This window comes from Ceratotherium simum, chromosome 9, assembly GCF_057802395.1.
Source record: "Ceratotherium simum simum isolate JZ-2026a chromosome 9, ASM5780239v1, whole genome shotgun sequence".
NCBI lineage: Eukaryota > Metazoa > Chordata > Mammalia > Perissodactyla > Rhinocerotidae > Ceratotherium > Ceratotherium simum.
In genome coordinates this window covers 80,055,118-80,068,819 of record NC_141908.1, presented here as the reverse complement: position 1 = coordinate 80,068,819, position 13,702 = coordinate 80,055,118, and positions in this window count along the sequence as shown.

The following is a 13,702-nucleotide window of genomic DNA, read 5'->3' as shown; positions in this document are numbered from 1 at the left end:
CCTAGGAAGACATGTGTCAGATGGTCGAGCTTGTGGGGACCAAGCAGCATCATGAACGGGCGTGCAAGGCAGGACATCCTCAATGCCCCCTTGAGTGCGTTGCTGCCAACTGTCCGTGAGGCCAGGGCCCTGTCTCTCTTACCTATTTGTGCAGCATTCATGGCATGTCACGCACCAGAAGTTTTTAAAAATATATATGATGACGGTAAATACAGATTAAAATCAAGCGCTGAGAAGCCAAGCCTATTAACTCACCTTGAGGTCCTTGCCCTGCTGGAGAAGCTAGGCAGAACAAATGGGCCTGTAACGCTCCGAGTCAAAAGCCCTCAGTGGGAAGACGTCGCGATCAGCGTGTGTGTGGGAATTAACTACACGCTCCTGTTAATGTTCATCAGAACTGAACACTGCTAGTTTACAGCACTTCAGCATTACGGGGCCCCTAGAGTCTTTCCCATCATGCTAGTGAGGAGGTGACAGGCCCATCCACAGTCCCCATGGTGAGACTGTGGAAACAGAACTTAGCAGCAGGGTCCTGGGTTCCCACGCACCAGTCCTAGTGCAGCCACGTCATTTACTCCATTCTGACCGTCTACAACCCTGCACTGCTTAGCATCCTCCATGGAGAGGCAGAGCGGTCACACGGCCAACTCTGGGAGCAGAGTGTATGTAGCCTTATATTTCTAGTTAAAAAGCAATAAATCTTAAGTCAGGTAATGAATTCCATTTTGAGTAATCTGATTATGGACATCTATTCAAAAAGTCCATACAGCACAAGCAGAGTGACTGGAAAACCTAGTGTAATGTGCTGGCTTTTTTCCCTGTGCCAAATTAACAGTGAAGGCCTTTTAAAGTATGCTTCATTTAGGCTCTCTTATTATCAGAAATATTATACAAGCTGGAACTGGGGCCTGAGTGCAGCTGCACCGCTGAGACATCTCCCATGTTGGATCGATGGCTGGCCGGATTCCACCAACACAGGAGCTCCAAGTGAGGCAGGCTTCTACCCAAGGCCCCAGCACACTGGGCTCTGCCGGAGCCTAGAAGAAGGACGAACGAAAAGGGGAAGAAAGGCCGGGAGGGGAAGTGGCAAATGAATTTTCTATAATTATCTTAGGATCAAATAAGGTGTCTCTCACAGGACCTGTTTTATTTAATCCATCTTACATACAATCATCAAATTGTTCTTTCTAGAACCCTAATGACTTATCTCACCACTCTACAACCTTCAGGGGCTCCCATTATTACCTAAAAAAGTTTAGGTGTCTCTCTCTGAAATTCAAAGTGCCTCCCAAACTTGACACACTCATCTCCCGAGGATCTTGTTCAACTGCTGTTCTGACTCATTCGCTAGCCATGGATGAGGCCTGAGAGCCCGCATTTGTAACCAGCTTCCAGGAGATGCCCGTGCAGCTAGTCTGTGGACCCACGCTTGGAGAAGCAAGGCTCTAGAATATTGGTTCTCAAACTTTGACTTGCACTAGAATCACCAGAAGCGTTTGTTAAGACAGAGCTTCTGGGCCCAACTCCCAGAGTTTCTGACTCAGAGGGTCTGGGGTGGAGCCTGAGAATGTGCATTTCTCACAAGTTCCCAGGTGAAGCTGCTGCTGCTGGTCCAGGCCCACACTTCGAGAACCACCGCTCTAGAGTAATGGCCCTCAGACCCGACTGCACATACAGATCATCTAATTACAAACAGGACTGTTTTAAAACATACCTATTCCCAGGTCTACCCCCCAGACCAAGACATCAGAATCTCTGGGAACAGAGCCCCCGCATCAAAATCTTTTTAACTCCTTAAGTGACTTTTAATATGAATTGAGAATCACTGCTCTAAAACATGGTTTCCAGCCTAACTTTCCATCCAGTGCCTAGATAGGAAACTAGGACTCTGTGTTCATCCCCAAATTTGCTTTTTATACTATTATATTTCAGAACTTTGGCTCAAATTGGTTTTTCTCCCTGAAATAACCTTCTATATCCACTGTCAAAACTCCATCTGTCTCTCATGGTTTATCTCAAACACCATCTCTTTCCCAAAGCCTTCCTCCAGGCCCACGGCCAGCTCAGAGTGCTCTTTCCTCGAGCGTCTTCAGTACGTTGCTTTCTAATTCCAGCCACGACTGAGTCTCACCGACTCACCTCGTCCGTCCTTCCTTCCTGCCCCACCGTCCTCCTGGAGCCTCTTTGTAAAACCCGTGCCGGCACTGGGGTCGACTGTGCCCACTGGCCTTCCCCATCAGCCTGCAAGTGCCGTGAGGGAGGGAGCCATGTCTAGTTTATCCTGCTGGTCCCTCCCAAAGCTTTGGGGTGCACTGTCCTACCCGAGAAGTCCCTCACTAGTATCTATCAAGTTGTTCTGTTTCTGCCTCCATAGTCCCTGAGATACACACTCTCTCACAATATTGTTACTTGTGTACTTGTCTTAATCTTCCCTACTAGTATAACCTTCTCCAGGGCCGGGATTGTGCCATGCACGCACATCTTTATATCCACCCCCATACACACACACACACGCATGTACATATACACACAAACACATATACACACATGCATATACATACACACATATACACGTGTGCCTACACACATGCACGTGTGCATATACACACACACACACTCCTCTTCAGGTTCTTGCTACTCAAAATGTGGTCCACAGACTAGCAGCATTGGAGTCACCTGTTGCTCCTTAGAAATGCAGACTCCCAGGCCCCACCCAGACCTACCGAGTCAGAATCTGTTGTTTTAACAAGATCCCCGGTGATACGTGTACGTTCAAGTTTGAGAGCACTGCTCTAGGAGGTAAAAAAGTAAAATAACTAAGAGAATGGGTTCTGGACTCAACATCTAGGCTTGGGGTCTTGAGTGAGTTCCGTAAACGTCTACACCAGTGTCCCCACCTGTCACATGGGAACAGACTTCATCTCGTAGAGACCTGGGAGCATTATATAACTAAGGTAAATAACTAAATCACGTCCTGCAAGGACAACGCGCAGAACACTATAATTCCTCAATGATACAGACCGAACCATCATTACTCAGTTAAAACTGGTTACCTTTAATTGAATTTGAACTGCCACCCAGAATAGACAAGCACGGATTTCAGAAACAGTAAACGTGGAAGGTAATAAAGTAAAATGTGAAAACCCCTTCTGCTAGCGTTCAGCTCCGAGTCCAACCGCGCCCGTGCTGCGCGGTCAGCAGTGACGTGGCTGGAGCCTCTGAAATGACCACCCCGGTTTTCCGCTGCGTCACCAGGCCTTCCCCCGCGCGGGTCCTCCCGGCCCCTTTCTCCGGCTCCTAAGCAACAGCTCATCGGGTGCCTTCGGATGCTCAGGCCCCGCATCTCCCGCGGCCGGGACCACCTCAGCGGCCATCAGTGCGCGGCTTGCTCGGCCGAAACGTGTGCACACACTGCCCCCTAGGGGACCCGCTCTGTCACGACCCTCAGCCTGAGAAAAATCGGTGTGCGGAGTTGGCTCAGAGGGAAAGGGCTGCATGCTTGGCTGTGACGCTGTGCAGCTTCGGAATTGCTACTGGGCCACTCTGGCTGTCGGGTAATAGTAATCTGCGTCAGAGGGGGGCCCCACTAGAATCTGTGAAACAGCTGGGCATATCTGACCTGGGTTTGATTCCCTCGAATGTTAGGAATGGAGGCATTGACGACGACGAGAGTCTGGAGTGACAACCAACATTGGAAATGAAATCCTAACTACACTGTTTACTGCCGTGAACATTTTTACCCCATACAATATACCCAAAACTTAAGATGTCGGGAGAACAATAGGGTACAGTCAGCAAGTGATGGAACGCATTCAACAAGCAATTACTGAGAGCCTTCCATCCGCCGGGCAGTGTTCCAGACGCTTGTGGCCCTCACTGAACAAGAGAGCCGAAGATCCCTGCTTTCACCAGCCGAAATCCTAATCAGTACCGGGAGCATCCACTCCCATCTCCTGCTGTCTCCCTCAGCTTTCATGAGCTTTCCTCGGCCCTGGGAGACGCTGACTTGCCTTGGAACGGAAGACAAGGGCAGTGTGCCTGGTCACTCCGGAGGCGGCTGATGCACAGCCGTCTCTTTCACGTGGTCTAATGGGAGGTTTTCCTTTTCTGTCTTTCCATTTGCCTTCTTCTTGTTCTTGCAGGGTTTTGTTGTTGTTGTTGTTGTGTGTGTGTGTGTGTAAGATTTGGGGGAAAGGACTGCAACACATCCTGGTATCTGATCTTGGTCTTGGACTTGGAGCCGGGAGAGAGAAGAACCATGAGGCTCCCTAGAGGAAGGAAGCTTTTGCCAGTGCACTCCTGCGAGATGCTCGGGAGAATCACACTGACTTCTGGTTACATGAGACCCTTCAAGTCCCCGATGACTTCAGTTCAAAGCCTTCATTTGAACCCACAAACTTAGTGTATTTTTTCCCCTTAAACTGTTGCCACTGTCCTCATTCTGTGCCTGCCTCCTGGTCTCCGAAGCTGCCTCCTCATAGTTCACAATTCCCTCCCCATGACCACTTGGGAGACACGCTGGCCAAGCCCCCTTTGCTGTTGGTGTGCTGTGGAGATGGCTGGGGGTCCAGGCTCGAGGTGACCACTGCCCCCTTCGCTGGGGCCCTTCCTGAGAGAGTGCTCAAGCAGATCTGAGGTCTGAGGAGACGTCATCCAGCCCACATGGCCTCACGTGTGCCTGCCCCCAATGGTCCTGCATGTCGCAGATTCCTGCTCCTTCCTCCAGGCTCTCTGGCTCTGGGACAGAGGCCCGCAATGAGGGCATGTCTTCTACCTCAGTCCTCAGTTTGGTTTAGTTACTGAGCTTACACGCCCTTCCCATCAACCAACTACTCCGGATCCGTTCATGGCACACTGCGTCCTGCTGTGTCCGGGCCTTGCTTGTCCCCTTCTCTGTGGGATCTCCAGCACTGGAAGAGCGCCCACACGCAGTAAGGCCCTTAATAAGGAAAACTGATAGGTACATCGATGGGGTACCAACTACGCATGGAGCACTGTTCATTTCTTATTTTAATTCATCTTCATACCAACTCCCATTTCGCAGTTGAGAAACATGTCTTGCAGAGCCTGAGTAACGTGCTCAGCGTCACACAGCTGTACATAGTGACAACAGAATTTAAACCCTTCAAAGCCGTTGTCCACTATTCTGTGCCACTTCCCTGGGAGTCAGGGTCCTTATTTGAGACCCTCCTGCCTCCTTGTTTGGGAAGTAAAACTAATGATTCAGTTCAGTTATTAAGGAATCTTCCAGTAACATAGAAGTTAATGGCTGAATCAAGAATTGTTTCTCATCTCTCCCATCCTTCCCCCTTGGCCTGGGGTTCAGGCATTTCTTCCCAATGCTGCCTGTAGATCAGTCCAGTCCAGCAGGAGCCCCCTCTCCCCTCTTCAAAGGCAAATGCCCACTTTCAGCTGTGGCTTCTTAGCACAGACAGAATATAGGCTCTGCAGCCCGCTCTGTGCCCCAGGAGCCAGCCGCAGGAGCAGCACCACTACCGAATACTCCACGTGCCTGTCAATGGCTTCCTGACAAATGGCTTCGCCGAGACTCTCTCTCCTCCAGGTCAGCTGCTGCATGTCCACTCGAGGCTGTAAAGGCCACACTCCTGCACTCTCTTTCCTGCTCTGGAAATTGACACTGAGACCGTAATGAGCCTGGAGGAAGTCAGCCAGACAGGAAATAAACCCACTTGGGTGCGTGTGCTTGTGGGAGAGTTTTGGAAGACTATTCGTCCTCCTGGAAGACGCTTGTTGGATACAACTGTGGCCAGCAATTCTTCGCTGTCACTGGTGGGGAAGGCAGGTGGGATTGATTTCAAAATGAACTTTAAGGTAAAAGGACAGGTGGGGCGTGGCTCTGAGAGGCAACTTTGACAAGGGCTAGAGGTGACGTAAGATGAGCTTGGTCAGGATTTCCTGGGGAAAGGGCAGAGTTGATGAACCTTATTTTTAGATGGTATTGATATTTTTAGTGAAAGTCCAACAGCATCTCCATTTTGGGGGCTGGGGAAGGGTGAAGGGCTGATTTCCTGGAGTTAGTCATTTCCTCTCTGCTGGTGAAGAGATTTAGCTGTGCTCCTCTGTCACAGGAAGCGCCTGGCGATGGTAAACACTGCTGACATAATGGGAACTCACACTGCTGGGGTGTCAGAGAACACACACTCCTTCCTGGACCCACAGCCAGGTGAGCGGGGGATGCTTCCTGTTTTCAGATCTAGGAGGACTTTTCAACTTCCGAGGGCTGCTCTGGAGAATAAATCACAAGGACTGCTGGGTAAGCAGCCAGGGCCACACACACCGGGAAGTGATTTGGTGGCAAGAATTTTGAGATGTGCCCTGGCAGCTCCAGGAACAGCTGAGTCGTCATGCCTCTATGAGATGCACATGGAAGCCAAGCGGGTTTGGTTCCAACATCATAAAGCAATCCTCGCCTGAAATTTGCTCTTTAGCCAGAGATGCCCTTAGTGCCTGGATCTCATCCGTTCCTAAATTCCTTTGGCAGGTCCTCCTGATCTCGTCTCTGAAGTCTCTTCTGAATCTGGCTCCTCCACTCCACCTCTGAGATGTCAATGACATCCATCAGCTCTTGCTGGATTAGTGAAATCACTGCTCTCCCTGACGGTGATCTCTTCCACGTGGTCCCTCCTCCACGTTGCCGGTAGTGCAGTGTTGGGAAGCACAGAGCAGCTTTGTCCATGCTCCCCTTCTCCCTTGTCCATGGTAGACATTGCTAATTGGTCGTGCACTTTAACTGCTAAGCCCAGATGTGGGGGACCACCCAGTCTTTGTTAACATTTTCCTTCAAGCTCTCATGACCAATCAGTTGGAACTGGCCTTTGACATACAGCCAATTTGCCATCTTGGTGCTCATGTTATCTTCTTCCTACAATCTAAATCCCATTGTCTCTTCCCCTGTAGGAGCCTTCTGTCTCCCTAGTGCCTTCAGAGTGGATGCAGACTCCTTGGCAGGGTGCACAGGGCCTTTGCCGTCTCACCTCTCCTTCTCCCATTGTGCAGTTTCATTGTCTCGCCTCCCTCCACCAACTTCCCCTGGCCCCATCCACAGGCCCCGGGGAACTTCTTATTCTCCCAAGTACACTTCCTTTTTGCGTGACTCCTGGCCTGGCACAGGGTGTTCTTACTTTCCAGATTTTCCTCTTTCGTCTCTCCATTTTGCAAACCCTCACTTGTTTTTCAGACCTTCAATATTCCACTTCATTTGTGTTTCCATGATTCCACTAAGCAAGCCAGCGCCACCTCTTCTGCTTTCCCCTCTATTCAGGCTTTTGTTATTGTAGTAAATCATGTTGTACATATGTTATACTATGTCGAGGTTATTATAATAATTATATATATTATACTTATGGTCAGATGTTTGTGTGTTCATTCAGCACGTTTATTGACTGCCTTCTCTGTGTCCTGTTAGTGACAGGTAAACTAACACACAGAAGAGATGTTCAATGAACATTTATTGAACAAATGAATACATCATATTTCCTTGCTAATCTAAGCTGCCTTTAGCCCTTGTGTCTCTAGAGAAGCTGCCTCTAAAGCCCAGGACTCCGTGAGCATGACTTTAATCCTTCCCCAAGTTGCATAGAAACTTGTGAAAATAAGTATTTTTAGAACTTCCTTTTACAACTATCAACCCAGATAAATAATTTTCCCTGAATGTATATGTGATTGCACGACTTTAGTCATATCTTTTTTCCGTCTTTTTTTGCTTGCCTTTCCCTCCCTGCTCCATCCTATACATTGGCACCTCTAGGGTGACCAACCACCCCAGTTCACTGGGGACTGTCCCCATTTTAGCAGTGGCAACCCCTCAGTCCCAGGCAAATCAGGAGGCTTGGTCACCCCCCCCTGCTGTGCCCCTGTGTGCCTTCCTTATGTAATTAATTAAAAAACTTCAATGTGTGCTCTTCCAAATTTTTCTCTATATTAATATAGTACAGGTTCTATAATTGTCATTGTTTTATAAAGTGAGGTTATAATCTCTATATATTATATTATATCATATCCTATCATGTCTTATATTATAACGTTTCCTCATCCTGACTTGCCCATGAAGAAAACCAAGACAACTGGTTTAGCTCTGGCTCCTTCTCTTTTTGGTTGTATAATGCTCTATGTTGTGAATATTCGATAACATTTTGACTGTTCACTTATTGATGGGCATTTATTTTGTTTCCAGTTTTTTTCCACTGTGAACAATGATCACACACACACACGCACACACACACATATCTTCATGTATTGGTGCTTTTATTTTTATGAGATACATTTTCAAGGGTGGAATTGCTGAGTTGAATAGTAAATGTAATTTCAATTTTTATAATTATTGCTAAATTGTTTTCCTAAACAGCTATAAGCCATCCCATTTCTGCATCATGTGTAAGAACACCCCTTCCATTACCTCCCCACCAGCCCTCCATCACTGGTGTGATAATTCTTACTGATTTGTTTGTCTGATGGTTATAAAATGGCATCTCATTGTTACTTTAATTTGCATTTCCCTGACTACCAGAGAATCTGAGAATTTAAAAAAATGCATTTGGCAATTTACATGTGCTCTTAAGAGATTTGTCTATTTGTATCTTTTACCTACTATTCTACTGGATCGTTTGACTTATTCTTGGCAATTTTAAGAGGATTTTGTATGTTATAGATATCAACTGTTTTAAATCTGGTACAAACATTTTTTCCAGCTCTGATATTTGCCTGTGATTTTATTTATTGGATCTTTTGCCATACAAATACTCTTGGTTTTTTTATATTTAAATATGCCTGTCCTATCTCCTCTAGCCTCTGAATTCCTAGTCTTGGTTAGGACGTTCTCCTCAACCCATAGATTATATATGAAGTATCTTACACTTTCTTAAAATATTTTTTGTTTTATTTTTTGCATTGAAGTCCACCATTTTTCTCTCGTGTAGTTTGACTGGCCCATGGCTGGATCTTCTCTGGTCTCTGATCTGATTGATCCAAGCAGTGTTAGACTCTCCCCATTTACTGTGAGCCGGGGCATTGTGAGATGTCCTCCCAGGCATCCAGAGCCCTAGGTTAGTCTCTGTGCCCAAACCACCTCCCTCCTCTTGCCCATCACCACACACCTTTTGTTCAGTCTCAACCCCAAAGGCTAATATCCATCAAGCTCTCTCAACAGTGCAAATAACTCCACTCCAGCTTGTTAGATCACCTTTGTGCCAACATGACCACAATATTTTAGGATTACAAATTGTGGTGTAATATTGACTTTTGGGTTTTGGCCACTTAGCTTCTGTCTCCCCTCCCCACCCTTTTAAAACAGTATTCTGATTTCCCTCTGGGGAGTGGCTCCTTCACCCACTCTCAGTCATGTGCTTCCACATACAGTCGTCTCCAGCCCCAGATCCAGGGGTGGAGCAGGGGGCGCATTGCTAAGCCATTCAGTACACTGTGTTCCTCTGGCCCTCGTGATGGCTCAGGGAAGCCCCCTGTCGCAGCCGTTGAGACACAAGAGGATGTTTTCCCAGGGCTTCTAGGAAAGAGAAGTTCTTACCTTCTCTTTTCCTGCTGTAGTGCACAGAGAACGATGTAGTACTACCTGGTACCAACTGGCCCAATCACAGAGCCAAAGAAGTGGGGCCGAGAAACGGAAGGTGAGAAATGGGTCCTGATCCCACTGTTTGAGTGTTGGATCAAGCCGTGTAGAAGTGGATCCCTTCGACTATTCAATTACACGAACCAGCAAATTTCCCTTGTTTAAAAAAGCCACTTTGGATCAGTTTTTCCACCTCTCGTAACTAAGAGTTTTAATACAGAAGACCTTTCTTCTCAGCTATAGTGACTTATTGGGCTTCTTAAGGAATTCTCCATATCACGTCCCCGGTTATCATGCATGGGGGGGAGGGTGTCTTAACTTGAACATAGGCCACATCCATCACAGGGCCTGAGACAATCCAGGCACATCAGTGCATGCCATATGTGTGTTTGCACAAGGGCCAAGTTACATCCTGAGAGACAAGTCCTCCTGAGGGCTGAGGAAGCCAGGCATAGAAGCTTGGCCTGGTTGGGGTGAATAGCATAGGGTTGATTCTGGGAATAGCATAGAGTTGCCCCTACTTCCCCATGTTGGGGTCTTCAGAGAGAGGGAACCGTGTGTGAAAATGGGAAGAATTCCTCACTAGGAATTCTGTAAGACTCCACAGTATGTTTGGTACCCTCTGTAGCCTATGACATAGTTACGGTGACCAGTCCTGACACGTCCAAGGTTTGAGAACACTAGAGTACTTGAGGGGCCAGGGGAGGTAGCAGCAGAGGAGATAGGATCTTGTGGGAGCAGCACTGTCTTTCAGGAATCGGGAGTGCTCAGTTGACAGGCGGGGCCTGGCTGAGCAGCAGAACTCAGCAGAACCGGCAGTGGTGCCAGCAGACACAGCAGCACCCAGCAGACCAAAGAGTGCCTAGCAGTGGGAGGCTGGAGCGGAGAGGAGGAAAGAGCAGTGAATGCCATACAAAAACAGGCTGGACTTCTCTCGTAAGCACATGTGCGTTACGTCCTGGAGACTCCATGAAAAAATTTGGATGGGGGTAGGGTGGTGGAATGTGGAGGGACCTGATGTCTTGCATTGGTAGATGAGATCAAGAACTTGCAAAATAAGTTAGTGTCATAAATGACCTATAATAGCAGATCAAACCACATTGGGATTTTTTTCTCCTAGGCTGCTGGTGGCACCTGCCTGTTTCTCTCTTGGCTTGCCTTCTCTAGCCACATTCTCCTTCTAAAACCCTGCCCTCCTTGTATGAACCTCTCCCCTGACGTCAGCTAGGCGAAGTCAAGCCTGCCTTCTATACTCCATGGCATCTTTTGAGTGCTCCTGTTCTTATCGTTTGCCATGCTTTCTGGAAGTTGCTTACGTGTGTCTCCCCTACTACACTCTGAACAACTTGTGCTCACATTTTATTTTCTCTGAACTGACCACCATATAAATGTTTGTCAAATTACCAACTGAATTAAAAATATAAGTATATGAAAAATTCTCTAGGTCTGTCTTTGAAGTAGAAAATATTGAGAACCAGATATTTTGGTTGAACCACTACCTCATTTCATTTGTAAGATTTTTGTGGGTCCAATATCGAACTTTTCTTGTTTCTGCTTTACCGGAAAATCACAGTCTCTCTTGTTATTTTTCTAGACAAGATGGGATGTGGCTAGAAATTGAGGGCATCTGACTAGGTTTTTTGATTTAGTGACCTTAATCTTCAATGCCAGAATTAATCTTTCTTTTGTGAGGACCATTTAGCTGAGAAAGAGTTAATACTTACACTATTTCGAGAACAAATTGCCTCATTCAAGAAAGAAAAAAAAATATTCTCCCAGAAAATTGGATGTCAGTGGATTATTCCCCTCAGATCCATGGATTAGTGTGCGTGGGGAGGGCATCCAAGTGGAAAAAACGTAATATCAATGTATTTGAGGGCAGCGTTGCCCTTTCACACCACCTCAATTATGGATCTCTTTATCACAAGCATCATATGATGCGTGTCTTGCTGCCTACTTCTCTTAAGCCTATTACGGAAATTTTTCTATTAAATATCTGAGAGCTCTTTAGAATTAGGATACACTTGCATCAGTGTTGACTGAATCAGCTCTCTCATTTTTCTCTTTCACCCAAAGACTGGCAATTCAAGATTTCCTTAAGATGAGGAGGACCTTAAAATATTATCCCTTACTTTACGGCCTCATCATAAAAAGTAAATTTTATGCAGTGAAGATAAATGAGCTTGTAAACTATATAAACGTGAACTTTTCTTTAAAAAAAGATTCACAATTTATGACATGCATTGAAAAAGATAAATATTAGGCTTAGTAAGCCAAGAGTGAAGTTACTGAATATTAAAAAAAAAAAAAAGACCTTTGAGGTATGAGTGCTCATTTCCCTTGATCATTTAAATACCCCTGGATGCCTTGTAGAGAACTTTTAAATGCATTCTTCATTACTAATGACATTTTCATGAAAGCCGATATTTTTTATTTAACAATCCATCTATGTCTCCTGCAGGCTCTTCATCTTCCATCACAAAACGCTGAGGACAAGTTTAAGTTTTCACAAGGTGACTAATAAAATAACAGGCCTGGTGGATATTTCAGAACCTTGGATTTTTCTCTTAAGATCGTCCATCCAGAAGTCCTAAGAACACTGGCCAGAGGAAATGTCTGCTGGGAAGGAAATAGATGTGGGGAGACATTAACACCTCTAGAAGGAGCCATGGCTATTGATCTTTGGGCTCCTGAACATTTCAGAGTAAACGGCTTGGTGTCATCTCAGGATTTTGAAAGCCACACCCAGGGTGGCAGGTTTGATCCTGTGATGCCAGGCAACTGCTGGTCTTGAGACTTGTGAGGACACAAGAAGAAAATGGGGCCTCTCTATGGGGGTAGTGAAGGAGGGGGTTCAGATGAACAAAGAGCCAGACTTTGGCCAACATCGTGCTCTCGGATGCTCCCAATATCTGGGCAGGAAGTGTGTAACCTATTTTCTAAATAAAATGATTTTTTCCAAAGATGCCTTTAATGTGCCGGCTGTTTGCACGTACATGTGAGTGGGTTCTCAGGTGCAGTGTCCTAGGGATCAGGGAGCTTCTCTGGTAAAACGCTTCAGTGGCCATTGGATGTTGGCACCAGGAATGTCTGCCAGCCCGGAGCTAGCGGCCGCCCCGTTTCACGGCAGGCACGCTGCCCGGTGGAGGAAAGGCACGTTCCCCGCTCCCTGGCATCTGAGAGGGATCAGACATAAATCTTACCAGTGAGAGGAGATGAAAGTGAAAATAAAGTGTGAGGAATCAAAAGGAAGTTGCAGAATGCATGGCAGATGTTGTTAGATTTGTCTAGCAAAGCCCGTGTGCCGTGCACATGATGGGTGACATTAGCATGAGAGGTTAATAGTCCTGGAGCGGGCTGCTTGAGCTCCTCCAAGCACAGAACAAATGCTAAGGCCACAGCGGGAATGGCCAAATGAAGCAAGCAGGCTGTTCAAAACAAGTAGCATGTCATCTGCTTACGTAACAGCAATGGTTGGGGCAAATGGAAGGTAAAAAAGCAGTCAGTGGTCCCCGGGATGGTTGGGGAGAGAAGGGTCCTTTGCTTGCTGACTCCTCTGAAGGTGGCAGGTTTTGAGTGACAAGCAGGTTACTATGAATTCTGCAGGAGGCAATGATGTGCCTAGTTAACATAGTGAATATTTTGGCCTTAATTTATGCCGTGAGGAGTGGCTTCGCCCAGGTCCATTATGTGCCCACTGAAGATGATTTATGTGGTTTCATGTACTTGGACTTCAATTATTCACATGATTATCAATAAAAAAATAAGGGCAGAACAGTGTTGACGTGAACAGGTTGGCAGGGGTGAACTGCTGATGGTGGAGACTAAATTTAGGTAAGGAGGGGAGAACACTGCCTTTTTCTCCACATCAGGTATGAGAACAAATTCATAGGCAGAATTTACACTTTCCCTCTCTTTTTCACAAACGTAACAACTGCCAACCTGTTAATCAACTCCCTGATGGCAGACAAATGTCTCTGGGAAACATGTGCCAAATATCAATTGATATTGGCTGAAAGTCAATAGGCTGAAATGAATTGACGCTGCCATCCTCCTCTGTGCGATGCCATCGCTGATCAATAGAGCGACTGGGCCTCCCTCTGAAGAGGAGAAGGCTGA